At 45.6% G+C, this 12832-nt stretch overlaps 1 pseudogene; it reads left to right on the top strand.

The window, feature by feature from the left end:
* Positions 1-3599: 3599 nt before the first annotated feature.
* Positions 3600-6015, top strand: LOC124669350 (annotated as a pseudogene).
* Positions 6016-12832: the final 6817 nt, after the last annotated feature.

Here is a 12832-nt window from a genome sequence, read left to right as displayed (position 1 = left end):
TATCTGTAATTTATTAGATCGTATCTTAAGTTAGAAGTTAGAGTTTTACCTGTGCACGGTTAGGTGCACGTCTGAATTAGAAAGTCCGCCGGACTATAAATATGTATCTAGGGTTTATGGAATAAACAACAACACAACGTTCACCCCAAAACAAACCAATCTCGGCGCATCGCCAACTCCTTCGTCTCGAGGGTTTCAATCAGGTAGCGACATGCTGCCTAGATCGCATCTTGCGATCTAGGCAGCACAAGCTCCACGTTGTTCATGCGTTGCCCGTATCGAAGCGTCTTTGATGGCGGGCAACGTAGTTATCATAGATGTGTTAGGGTTAGCATAGTTCTTCGTATAACATGCTTACGTAGTGCAACCCTTGCATGTCTAGCCGCCCTCACACCTATCTCGGGTGTGGGGGCGGCACCTCGCTTGTTCATTATTTAGTAGATCTGATCCGTTACGATTGCTCCTTGCTCTGCAAGGATTAGTTTAATATCTGCAATAGTTAGGCCTTACAAAGGGGGGGAGGATCCAGCGGCACGTAGGGTGGCGTTCGCAAGTCCTAAACAGGATGTTCCGAGGATCAACGTCATGTTGGTTCTTTGGCCTTGTTTAGGATCGGCTTACGAGCACCGTGCGTGGCCGCGAGGCCCAACCTGGAGTAGGATGATCCGATTATGCGGTGAAAACCCTAAATCGTCGTAGATCTCATTAGCTTTATCTTGATCAAGCAGGATCACCAAGTATTCGTGCACCCCGTACGAATCATGGGTGGATCGGCTCTTTGAGCCGATTCACAGGATAACCTGAGAGCCGATCGAGGCTCTGATTTAATGTTTACGTGTATGCCATGCAGGAACTAAGCGAGGCATCCCCATCACCTTCCTGACCAGGTATAGGTCAGGTGGCACGCCCTTGCACTTCGCATCGCCGCGTGTGACCAGAAGAGCATTGCGGGCCGTCGCTCGGAGGGGTCTCAGCCAGCCGCAGCTCTAGGCTCTTCCCGGCTCTACCGTGTTGACGGGCCGCTGCCCGCCGGTGGGTTTTGGCAGTCAACAGTATCACAACAGATAAGCAAAATATAGTACTTCAAGTTCGATGGCTATCACAACAAAAGTAAAATTAGGTATAGAGATAACCAAGGCACGCGGAGAAAAGATGTATTCCCGTGTTCCCTTTCATGAGGTAAGGTACGTTACATTGGAGAGGTATGGGATCCCACTAAGGATTTACCAATGCCACGAAGGCTCACCTTGTTCTCCGAACCTATTCCACGAAGGACAAATGCCCTTTCTGTATGGTTAGCTTTTCCTCCACTCCGGAGATGACGATATCCACAACCACTTTAGAAGCTACATGAAGAAGAAGCCTGGGCGTCTTCACAATCTTCCATGAAGTGGTCACCGGAGCACCAACCGCCAAGCCAACTAGGAGGTCACTCTCCAAGAGTAATAAGCTCACGGTCTCACTCGAACAAATTATACTAGAGAGCTCAATGCTATGCAAGGATGCAAAGCAAGAACACCAAGAAAAATGCTTCCGGCTCCTTCTATCTCAAATCCCAACAAAGCAACAAATGCTACGAAAGAACTACAGAGCAAGAACAATAGTGGAGGTCAATTAATGACTCCAAGATCTAGACCCAAGGGGTTCGAGGATTTGTTTGGTGGGGATTGTAGATCTAGATACCATCTTCCAAAGACCACAAAAGGATGCAAAATCATAGGAGGGAAGGGAAAGGAAGCAAGCTCAAGAGGGTCAACAATGGAGGTCAACTTCATTCCTAAGAACCCTAGAAAACTTTTAGGGAAGAAGCCCCTTTTATGGAAAAAAGCAAATATGACCGTTTGGGGCAATCCCGACCAAAGTCGGCGTTAGGGCCGGTCAAACCGCAACCCACACCAACCTTCCCGATACCCAACCCAGCATACCGTTTCCCACGCCAGAATGGGCACCAGCAGCGAAAAAGCGCTGCTTCATTGTCATTCCGGTGGGCTCTAGTGAAGATCGGACGTTCCAACGCCATGCCCGGTGAAGGGCTGGTACACCGGAATTCGAAAACCCAAGTCCGGTGCCAGGCCCTATGATACCAGATTGCTCGTCGATAGAAAACTGTGCATATGAAGACGATGATAAATTTTGCATCCGGACTCCGATATTAGCAAACTTTGGGATTTTTGGAAAAGCTAAGAACAAGATCTTTCTAATTGATACTGTAAAACCCAATAACAAGCAATATATTAAATACCAAAAATGTGGAGATGTGAAACCTCCCAAGTTGAAGAACCGACAAAAACTCCAACCTCGAAACCGCAGTAGAAGATGCATACAAATTCTGTTTTTTGATGAGCTTGGGTTGTTGAGAAGCTAGCAACAAGGTCAAGAACCTCACACAGAGAAACACCAAGAAGCAATAAGATAAAAAAATGCAAATTATGCAAATGATTGATCTCCCTATGACGATGTGATCAAGTTACTCAACCGAAAGCCCCTCTTGATAGTGCGGCTATCACTCCTATAACCTAGTTTCCCGACAACCACCTCGAGACCGGTTAAAGGAGAACCTAGCAAGTCGATACCTTTGTGTTGCTCCAGCTTGAACTTGATGATGACGCTTCATGCTTCAATCAAGATGGAGTGCTTCACTTGATCATTTTCTTGGTGAAGACTCACATTTTGGTTAGCCATACACCACTATGTGATAGCTTCATTAAAGCATGTCTTACAATGTCCACAATCATCAAATGGACAACAAGCTGCAAGCATATGATCTTCTTGAGATTCTCATCTTGAACTTGTGTTTCTCAACCTTGACGGCGATCACCACTTCATGTCATCCTCTCATGAGCTATATGAAATCTTACTTTTGATGCATACCAATGGAAAGATATCTAACTGACACAACAACACAAAAACATATATAATGAGTTAGTTCAAGAACTGACAAAGCTTACCGTACCACAAGATGTCATGATCCCATGTGGTATAGTCTTTATGCTTTATATGTTGATCAACTTCAATCCATTCTTTACTGTTTGTATTGGTCGCCTTATATCTTCTCATAGTCTATCACAATATCTCGAGGCAAATAAAGAATTCTCCATTTGATTGATTTATCCGGCACATCAAAAAATATTTGGGGAATGGTTTAAGGGACGCGGCTATAGATGCTCTTACGTATGCTACACTGCAAACTTGGCTGGCTGGGCATAACAGTACACTTGAATTTGAAGAAGTGTGCGTCTTTTACCAAAGTCTTGAATCACCTCTACCCCGAACGCAAAATCGAGGCAGATGGAATAACCTTTGACGATGGCACGTTGTGTAAACCCAAACTCCTTTTCCTTGGATATACAGATGTTGCTAAAAAATAAACAGATGATGCTCCCTCGATCGGGCAACGCTGCGGGCCGGGCACAGCGCGTCTATATAAATAAACGTGGCTCCATCCTCACCTCGCATCACATGTAGAGGCATGTGAAGGCCACAGTCGGCCTGCTCTCCCCGCTAAAGATCTGCAGCTGAGCACCTCTCACCGGCTTCATTGGAGCAAGTAGCGCCTGTGTGCGTAAATCGGCTGGGGCTTGGGCTATCAATCTCCGGCCATGGCGACAACAACGGTGGACAGGGAGAGAGCTGGAGACCGGACGAAGAGGAAGCTGGGTGGCTTCCGGACCATGCCGTTCATACTAGGTGAGCACCATGCAGCTTGCTTCCATGAGCATTTCGCATCTCTAGATTGATTCTGTGGGAAAGCAGAGTTCATTCTCGGTCCGGGATGGTGGTTGTCGACAGTCTTTGACAGTTTTCCATTTCCAAAGCCGTGTATTCGCATCGAGCGAAGATTACGAGCTACTCGCGACTTTGCAGTTTATTTATTCTTTTTGTCCGTAGGCCTCGATATCGTCGGAGACATGAAACAATTGCCTTGCGGTTGCCCAGTAACTTTGTTTCTTTCAAAAGAAAAATTTCTCTGTTGGCAACTAGAGGGAGCATCTTGCAGCATTTTTCTCACACAATCCCACTGGCCTGTCATCACTCTCACCGTAGAACAAAACTGAACGATGGTAAACTCGAAGAAGCGGCTGTGTTAGGCTGGAGATCTCTTATCACTCACTCACTTGTATGTATGTCGACCGTGGTGCGCAGTGAACGAGGTCTGCGACAGGTTCGCGACGGCGGGCTTCAGCGCGAACATGATCACGTACCTGACGCAGGAGCTGCACCTGCCGGCTGCCGCTGGTAGAGGCCTCCAACACGATCACCAACTTCAACGGCACGTCCAGCCTCACGCCCATCCTCGGCGCGCTCGCCGCCGACTCCTTCGCCGGCCGCTTCTGGACCATCATCGCCGGCTCCGTCTTCTACCAGCTCGGCATGCTAGGCCTCGTGGTCTCCGCCCTCGTCGCTTCCCTCCGCCCCGGTCCCTGCTCTCCTCCCGCCACCCCGTGCCGCCGCGCCAGCGGGCTGCAGCTCGCCGTGCTCTACCTCTCCCTGCTCTGCACCTCCCTTGGCTCCGGCGGTATCCGGCCGTGCGTCGTGGTTTTCGGTGCCGACCAGTTCGACAAGCACAAGGAGCAGCATGGTGAAGCCGAGGCGGAGGCGGTGGCGGGGCGGAAGCGGCAGTACTTCAACGTCTACTTCTTCACCATGGGGTGCGCGGTGCTGCTAGCGCTGACGGTGGTGGTGTACATCCAGGAGAACGTAGGGTGGGGGTGGGGGTTCGGGATCCCGGCCATCGCCATGTTCGTGTCGATCCTGGTGTTCGTGGTCGGCTACCCGCTATACGTCCGGCTCAGGCCCGGGGGCAGCCCCTTCACGCGGGTGGCGCAGGTAGTGGCCGCCGCTTACAAGAAGCGGGCCGCTCCGCTGCCGGAGGACCCCGGCATGCTGTACCAGGACAAGGAGCTCGACGCGCTCATCTCCACCAACGGCAGGCTCCTGCACACCAACCAGCTCACGTAAGTGCCGATTTTCTCCTCACATTTGCGTCTCCTAAAGCCGTAGCAGAGCGTGCACGTACGTACTAGTATGTGGCGTGGCGTGCACGAATGGCGTCGGCTACGTGCTTTTGGTCGTGGTTACCTTATCTGACAGATGCATATATGTCGCCGTGTGAATTGTGCTCAGGTTCTTGGACCGGGCCGCGATCGTGACGCCAGCGGACACCGCCGGGTCGGGAAGGCTGGACCTGTGGCGTCTGTCCACGGTGCACCGCGTGGAGGAGCTCAAGTCCGCATGCTGCCCATCTGGTCGGCCGGCATTCTGCTCGTCACCGCGGGCTCTCACAACAACAGCTTCGCCATCATGCAGGCGCGCACCATGGACCGCCACATCACGCAGCATTTCCAGATCCCGCCGGCGACTACGTCCATTTTCAACACCATCGCAATGCTCCTCACCCTGGTCCTCTACGATCGCGCCTTCGTGCCTCTGGCGCGTCGTTTCACGGGCCTTCCGTCCGGGATCACCTATTTCCAGCGCATGGCCGCCGGCCTCGCCATCTCCATCCTCGGTGTCGCCTCGGCGGCGCTCGTGGAGGCCAAGCGGCGCAGCTCCGCCGCCGAGCGCGGGCTCCTGGACACGCCGGCAACCGTGGTGCCGATGAGCGTGTTCTGGCTGGTGCCGCAATACGCCATCCACGGCGTCGCGGAGGGGTTCTCGTCGGTTGCGCACATGGAGTTCCTGTACGACCAGGCGCCGGAGAGCATGCGCAGCACCGCCGCAGCGCTCTTCTGGCTCTCCACCTCCCTCGGCAACTACATGGGCACGGTGCTCGTCACGGCGGTGCATAGGGCCACGCGGAGCAGCGGCGAGTGGGTCCAAGACAATATCAACAGGGGCAGGCTGGACGCCTACTACTGGCTCGTCACCTGCCTAATGCTGCTCAACCTTGGCTACTACCTCATTTGCTTGCGTTTCTACACCATGAAGCCACTGGAGCTCGCCGAGGACGGTGACCACGAAAAGGAGTTCGAGCTGTCCTATGTCCACAAAAATGGCGGCGGCGGCGCTGTATAAGATTAAGATCAAGTATAGTTGGTGGGTATAGTAATTACGCCGAATGTTCTTAGTGACTAATTAATTAGCTTCACATGCGTGCACAGCTGTTACAATATCCAAATGCTCTTGAAGCTAGCTAGCACAGTAAGGGTGACTTCTTTTGGGCTTGTGCTTATGCACAAGCCAGCTTATAGAAAATGGTGGGGAAAAACTGTGGTGGGAAGAAGCTACTCCCTCCGGTCCAGAAAAAATGTTTGGCATGATAATTTGCAAAAAGATCCTCAAGTTTTCTTGTCTCTTAACCCGCACTCCACTTTTTATTAGGCAGACCACGTGCAGTTAATTAGCTCTGTGGCTTTGCCGGGAATTGATTGGCCCAAGCGAGACAACTCGCGTCGCGTGTGACGCGGCTGTACTGTGTGCTTCTTTTCCTGAGTTCAGAAGGACTTGAATGCAAAACGTGTTTATAATAGGCTCCCGGACATTTTTTTAGGATCGGAGGGAGTACTAGAAACTGGTTTCTCCTATTCTTTTGGGCTTCTAGAAATTTGGCTTTTTGATGTGTTGAGATGTAAAATCTCTGTAATGCCCCTTCTTTTGAGCTCAATACCATTCTATCCGGAAATTTACTCAGATGTATGTGATAAATCATACTGAAATTACTACCAGAACATCACTGCACATCAAGAGATCAACTGGAATTAATTTGCCCAGCAAAACATCGTAACACTACGAGTCCAAAACTGGAAGGAGCATATTGCCGTGGGTTGCTGCGAGGAAGACATCGATGGGGAGGAAGAGCTCGACGAAGCTGCTTGGGCGTTCGAGACGAGTTGCGGCCACCCCCGGATGGGGAGCTCACTGCTTCGGGAGGACGACGACGACGGTCCGGGGCGGAGCGGCCAGCTCGTCCTCGAAGTGGACCTGCGGGTGGAGTCGCGGGCGCCGGTCGCTCTTGCTGCTGTAGATGCAAAAGACGAGAAAGGGAGGAGGCGGGGAAGGAGCCGGGGCGTGCCCCGACGGAGTGGTGGAGCCGGCGGCGGGTCCGGCGGCGGAGGGGCGGCGCGTCGGTGCTCGCGGAACCCTAGGGTCTCTTGTTTCGTCTGTTGCAGGTTGAACGATTGGAGCGAGACGAGTCGTTCGTTCGTTCGCTCTTTTTTTCTTTTTCCTTTTTGCCTTTTTTCAGTCGTTCCCCAAGCGCTGCCTCCCTAGTGGCAATCTGGTGTAAAATTGGAGCAACGAAAAGGGCAACCATGCGTACCGTTTCGTCTTAGCGGTGAGAAGCTCGGGAAACGCTCAGAAACAGGTCGCGAGGAGTTTCTCCAAATAGACAGAAATTGGGCTTCTCGGTGGAAATAAGTCACCCAGGAGCCGGAGTGTTCTTTTGGGCTTCAGCGGTTCACCACCTCAAAGCTGGCCTAGAAGCCCAAAAGAAGTCACCCTAAAGCATCCCGTGACAAGAGTACAAGACCCAATTTCTCGCAAAAAAAAAAAGAGTACAAGACCCAATTGTGAAGATCATGTCCTTGGTCATGTCGCGGAAAAGGAAGATATCGTGCAGCAGAAAGCAGCCCTGATTGCCACGCCTGCATCATCTTTGCTCGAAAAGAGTCGGCTGTTTCGTAATAAGTTAAATTTCTTTTCAGATATCACTGAGTGACAGATCACGTTTTTAGGATAGAAGATCTGAATCTGTAATTCTGTATAGACCAGGAGGACCCGCTGCTAGTTTTCTTGTTCAGGTCGCGTGTAATTTGCACGCACCTGCATGCGTCAGGTTGAACCACTAAACAAATGCAGAACCCAATGATCCGAATGCTTGGATATGCTGATTACGAACTTTTTTTTTCGAATTAAGGAGCATAGCACCCGATTTCATTGAACACCATCTGTTTGAAGTTTTACAGTGTTTCCAATCCGCACACTTACTTTTTGAAAACCGCCCCAGCTCACAACTAGATCTTTCACCTCCAGGCAAAATACAGAAAATTAAAACTTCTACCTCCAGGCAACATAAACATAACTAAAAAAACAACAAATTGTGTCCACCATCATGCTCTTCCTCAAGGTCCTTTCCCCACTGATACTCTTCTTATATTTTCTTCTTCTTCTTCTTCTTCTTCTTCTTCTTCTTCTTCTTCTTCTTCTTCTTCTTCTTCTTCTTCTTCTTCTTCTTCTTCTTCTTCTTCTTCTTCTTCTTTTCTTCACGCACACTTCACCTGGCAAGTCCGAGCACCATTGACGCCCATCCCTTCTTCTTACTGAATATTTCAGCTGCCACACGCAGCAGCGTTCTTGCTCCTCTGCGTTGCAAGCCTCGTCGACCTTTGATCTCAAGAATAGCCCACGAATCCATCCAATGAGCCGTTTGAGCAATTACATTAGTCGGATCATACGGAAAGATATTATTAAAACATGCAACATTTCTAGTTTTCCATAAAGCCCACATTACACTAGGCGGAAACATAAACACCCAACCAATAACGTCAAACTGATTTAAATCAGTCTTGATATCAAAAGCACATTGTACAACCCCCCAGGCATATCTAGTCATCGAGCAGTGTACAAAAATATGATCGATACTCTTGTTCTCACTATAGAAGAGACATCTACCACTGCCCAACCTCTATGCTTCAAAACATCCCTAGTTAAAATACTTTTCTTAAAAACTAACCACAAGAACACTTTAATCTTAAGAGGTACCTTAATAAACCATAAGTTTTTAAAAGGACACCTAACTTGATTAATTTTTAAAGCGGAGTATAACGATTTAACCGTAAACTGACCGGATTTGTCCAACAACTATTTACATTTATCCCTCTGATCAGTTAAAACAACCTCCCCACATAAATCATATAACTCCCTCCACATATCCGCAGTTTCCCCTTGCAAAGTTCTCCTGAACCTCACGCAATTCCAACCATCTTAAAAAACTTTAGCTACCTGACTACCAGTAATGAAAGTTAAATTATACAATGTAGCAAACTTTACATTAAAGGGGACTTGTCCAACCCATACATCCTCCCAGAAACAAGCATTTAACCCACTGACTACCACTTTCCTACAATATTTATAGAAAACATCTCTAACATCTAAAACACCATGGAAGAAGTGAGATTGACCAGCTTTTTTCTTAACATCGACTAATAAACTTCTTCTACAGTATTTATTTAAAATCATTTTTTCCACAAACCTTCTTCGTTTTCTATTTTCCATAACCACTTGGTTAACAGACAAATGTTCATTACACCCAAGTCCACTATCCCTAGCCCTCATTGATTTACAGGTTGACAAACATCTTTCCAATTAACTAAATGATATTTATTATCATCCTCCTTATCATTCCATAACATTCTTTTCCTAGGAATGTCCATTTCTTCTCTACTCCTTTAGGTAAAGAAAACAAAGACATCATGTAAAACGGTACATTACTTAGACTACCTTTGATCAGAATCAACTTACCCTCATATGACATAAACTTCCCCTGTCATGTCTCTAATTCCTTTTCCATTTTTTCCTCCGCATTTTTCCAGTCTACATTTCTCAACCTAGCACTATGAGGAGGTATTCCTAAATATTCCATCGGTAACCATCCTTCTACACAAGTAAAAAAATGTCCTTATATAGTTCACAATCCGCCTTAGCCTGACCAAAACACACTATTTCACTTTTATGAAAGTTAATATTTAAACCCGACAAATGTTCAAAGCAACACGGTAGCATTTTCAAATTCCTAGCATTCTCCCTACTAGCTTCAATGAAAAAAACCGTATCGTATGCGTACTGAAGCATCGTTAAACCTCCTTCTACTTAATCTGGAACCACACTTTTTAACAGATTGATATCCTGAGCCATCCTAATTAACACTTGTAAAACATCGACCGCAATATCAAATAAGATTGGTTAGAGGGGATCCCCTGCTTCAACCCTTTCTTAGTCTTAAAATATGAACCTAACACACCATTTACCATTATTTCTACGTTACCGCCTGATGTGGGCATTACCCTTCGGGTACCCGATATTAGCCTACCTCCTCCGACCGAGCAAGGGGCTCATGAGGGTTGTCATGAGCTAAGGTGGGGCCACACATCGGTTGCAACGGAGAAGACCTAAAAGAATACCGATACTTGACGGACACGACACGGAGACGTCGATAAAGGAAAGAATAGATTAGACCTTGATGTAATCTAGTCAGGTTCGGACGGGACTTGGCCTCCTATATAAAGGCCAGGAGGGGGCCTGCCGAACAACACGCTTACGCAACCAACGCAACCTAGCATACACCAACCCTAGAAACCTTGCCTTCTGGCGAGTTCACCACAACGCAGTCTATCGGCTGCTCCATTGTAACCTTTTTTATCGATAAATCAAGATCAGATAAGCATGAGTAAGGGTTTACCTCATCAAGGGCGCCGAACCTAGGTAAATCTCGTCTTTTGTTCGTTTGGTATCCGAGGTCTCGTGCTAACCTGCAGGATTCCGTCAACCCTAAGCCCCTCATGGTGGACATTGCCGAGGAGCTCCCTTGTCACCGCCACTGATTAACTCTTTAATCCAACTGATAAAATTTTCAGGAAAACCTTTCATTTTTAACACATCTAAAAGGAAAACCCAGTTAATGTTACCATATGCCTTCTCAAAGTCAACTTTAAACATAACAACATTACTTTTCTTCCTAACTATTTCATGCAAAGCTTCCTGTAAAATAATAACACCGTCTAAAATAAACCCCCCTTTTAAAAAAGTGGTCTGAATCGGAGCCACTACTTTATCTACCACTAAAATACTTCTACTAATAATTACTTTGGTTACCAACTTAAAAATAAAATTTCTTAAACGGACTGGTCTAAACAACTACAATTTAGAAGCATCACTAACTTTAGGTAGCAAGGTGATGATACCATAATTTAACCTGAAAATATCTATTTTACCAAGATAAAACCCATTACACAAATTAACAAGTCATTTTTTAACATGTGCCAAAAATGTTGGTAAAATTCAGCGGGCAGCCCATCTGGACCTGCCGTTTTATTATGCTTCATCTGAAATAAAGCTACTCTTATCTCATCTAAGCAAAGATCTTGTTGCTGAAAATTCCTGTCTACATTTTCTAACACACGGTCTACTGGCACATCAAGAGCAATATTAAACACACTAGCAGCTAGACCAAAAAGGGATTTATAAAAACTAGTAGCAAAAAGTTTGTCTCCCTGAATTAGAACCCCATCCTCTTCTAAACTCAAAATTCTGTTTTTTCTCCGCCTACCACTAGCCTTAGCCATAAAGTAAGATGTCATGACATAACCTTCTAATAAATATTTTTCTTTAGCTCGCTGAATCCACTTAATTTCTACTTTTTTGTTAATATAGTTTAAACGTTTCTCCATATCTCTTCTAGCCAAAAATTTATCCATAACTAAACCTACCATCTCGCTTTCGCTATCAATTTTGTCTATTTCTTCTATCAAGAACTTTTTATCTTTCTTGAAAGCACTATTATAATTAATGTTCCATCCTTTTAATTTTTTTTCTTAAACCTCTAGCTCTATTTCGCCACATATTTAAAATTTTCTACCAGGGAGAGATGTATGCCAAACTTTACTCACTACACTATTAAGATCTTCTCTGAGAAACCAAGCAAGCTTGAAACTAAAGAGACTTGGAACCTTAATGTTATATATACATACATCCATAATCAAAGTTGTATGATCAGAAATAATTATAGGAATGTTCTTACTATAACCAAAGGAGAATCACTCTCCCATTCCATTCTTACTAGGATCATATCTAATTTCGCCATAATATTACTTTCTTGGTTATCACTTATAAGACCAAGTAAACTTTCTACCAGATAACTCTAATTCATTTAACTCCTTACTGTTAATAATTGCATTAAACAAAGCTGACCATTTTGTTAACCTCCTAGGCTTATTAGTTTCACTACTTTTTCTAATGATGTTAAAGTGTCCACCAACAACCTAAGGAAAATAATTCGCATGCAAAACATGAACTAGTTCAATCAAGAAAACATGTTTATCTTTATCATGCGGTGCTCCATAAACTGACACTATATTCCAAAATTTATCTGTCAACTTATATATGACTTAGCATCTCACATAATAAATTCCATAGTCCATCTCTATAATATCGTACAACTCATTATTTATAGCAAGCAAAACCCCGCCCGCAAAACCCCTTGCCGGAGAACACCCCCAAGTAAAATCAAGATTTCCGACTAAAGAATTTAACAGGGAACTAGTGCAACTTGACTTTCTAGTTTCTTGTAGACCAGCAAAGCCTAGTTTATAATCTTTAACAGCTTCAAAAATAGCAGATTTTTTCTCGGGGTCATTTAGACCCTAGGATTCCAAAACATCCCTAACATAACAACTAAACAAATCACAATATTACCCCTTACCTCTACCATTATTAACATTAAATCTACATCTAGCTCTACCTGTACCTCTACCTTTACTGGCACTACTACAACCTATTCCAGCAAGCACTTTACATAGATAATCTAGCTCTTCATTAGAAGAATACATACCACCACTATACTTTTCTTCCTCATTAGCATAGTCATTATTAGAGCCATTCTCCCTATCATCTATACCTTGCATGCCTGAGACATTTTTATTTTTATTTGACAAATACAAACTCACACCTAGCATTCTCTAGTTTCTGTACAGCAGCAATAGTATTATATATCTCTGTACTATCTCTACCCAAACTGACTCCAACTTTACTAGCAATACTATGAAATAAAGTAGTAGGTACATCAAGACAAGTAGGTTTGGAAATCATACCATTCAGACTTTCCAGATTTTTTTGCTTC

Source organism: Lolium rigidum, chromosome 7, assembly GCF_022539505.1.
Source record: "Lolium rigidum isolate FL_2022 chromosome 7, APGP_CSIRO_Lrig_0.1, whole genome shotgun sequence".
NCBI lineage: Eukaryota > Viridiplantae > Streptophyta > Magnoliopsida > Poales > Poaceae > Lolium > Lolium rigidum.
This window is presented reverse-complemented; position numbering and strand designations above follow the sequence as displayed.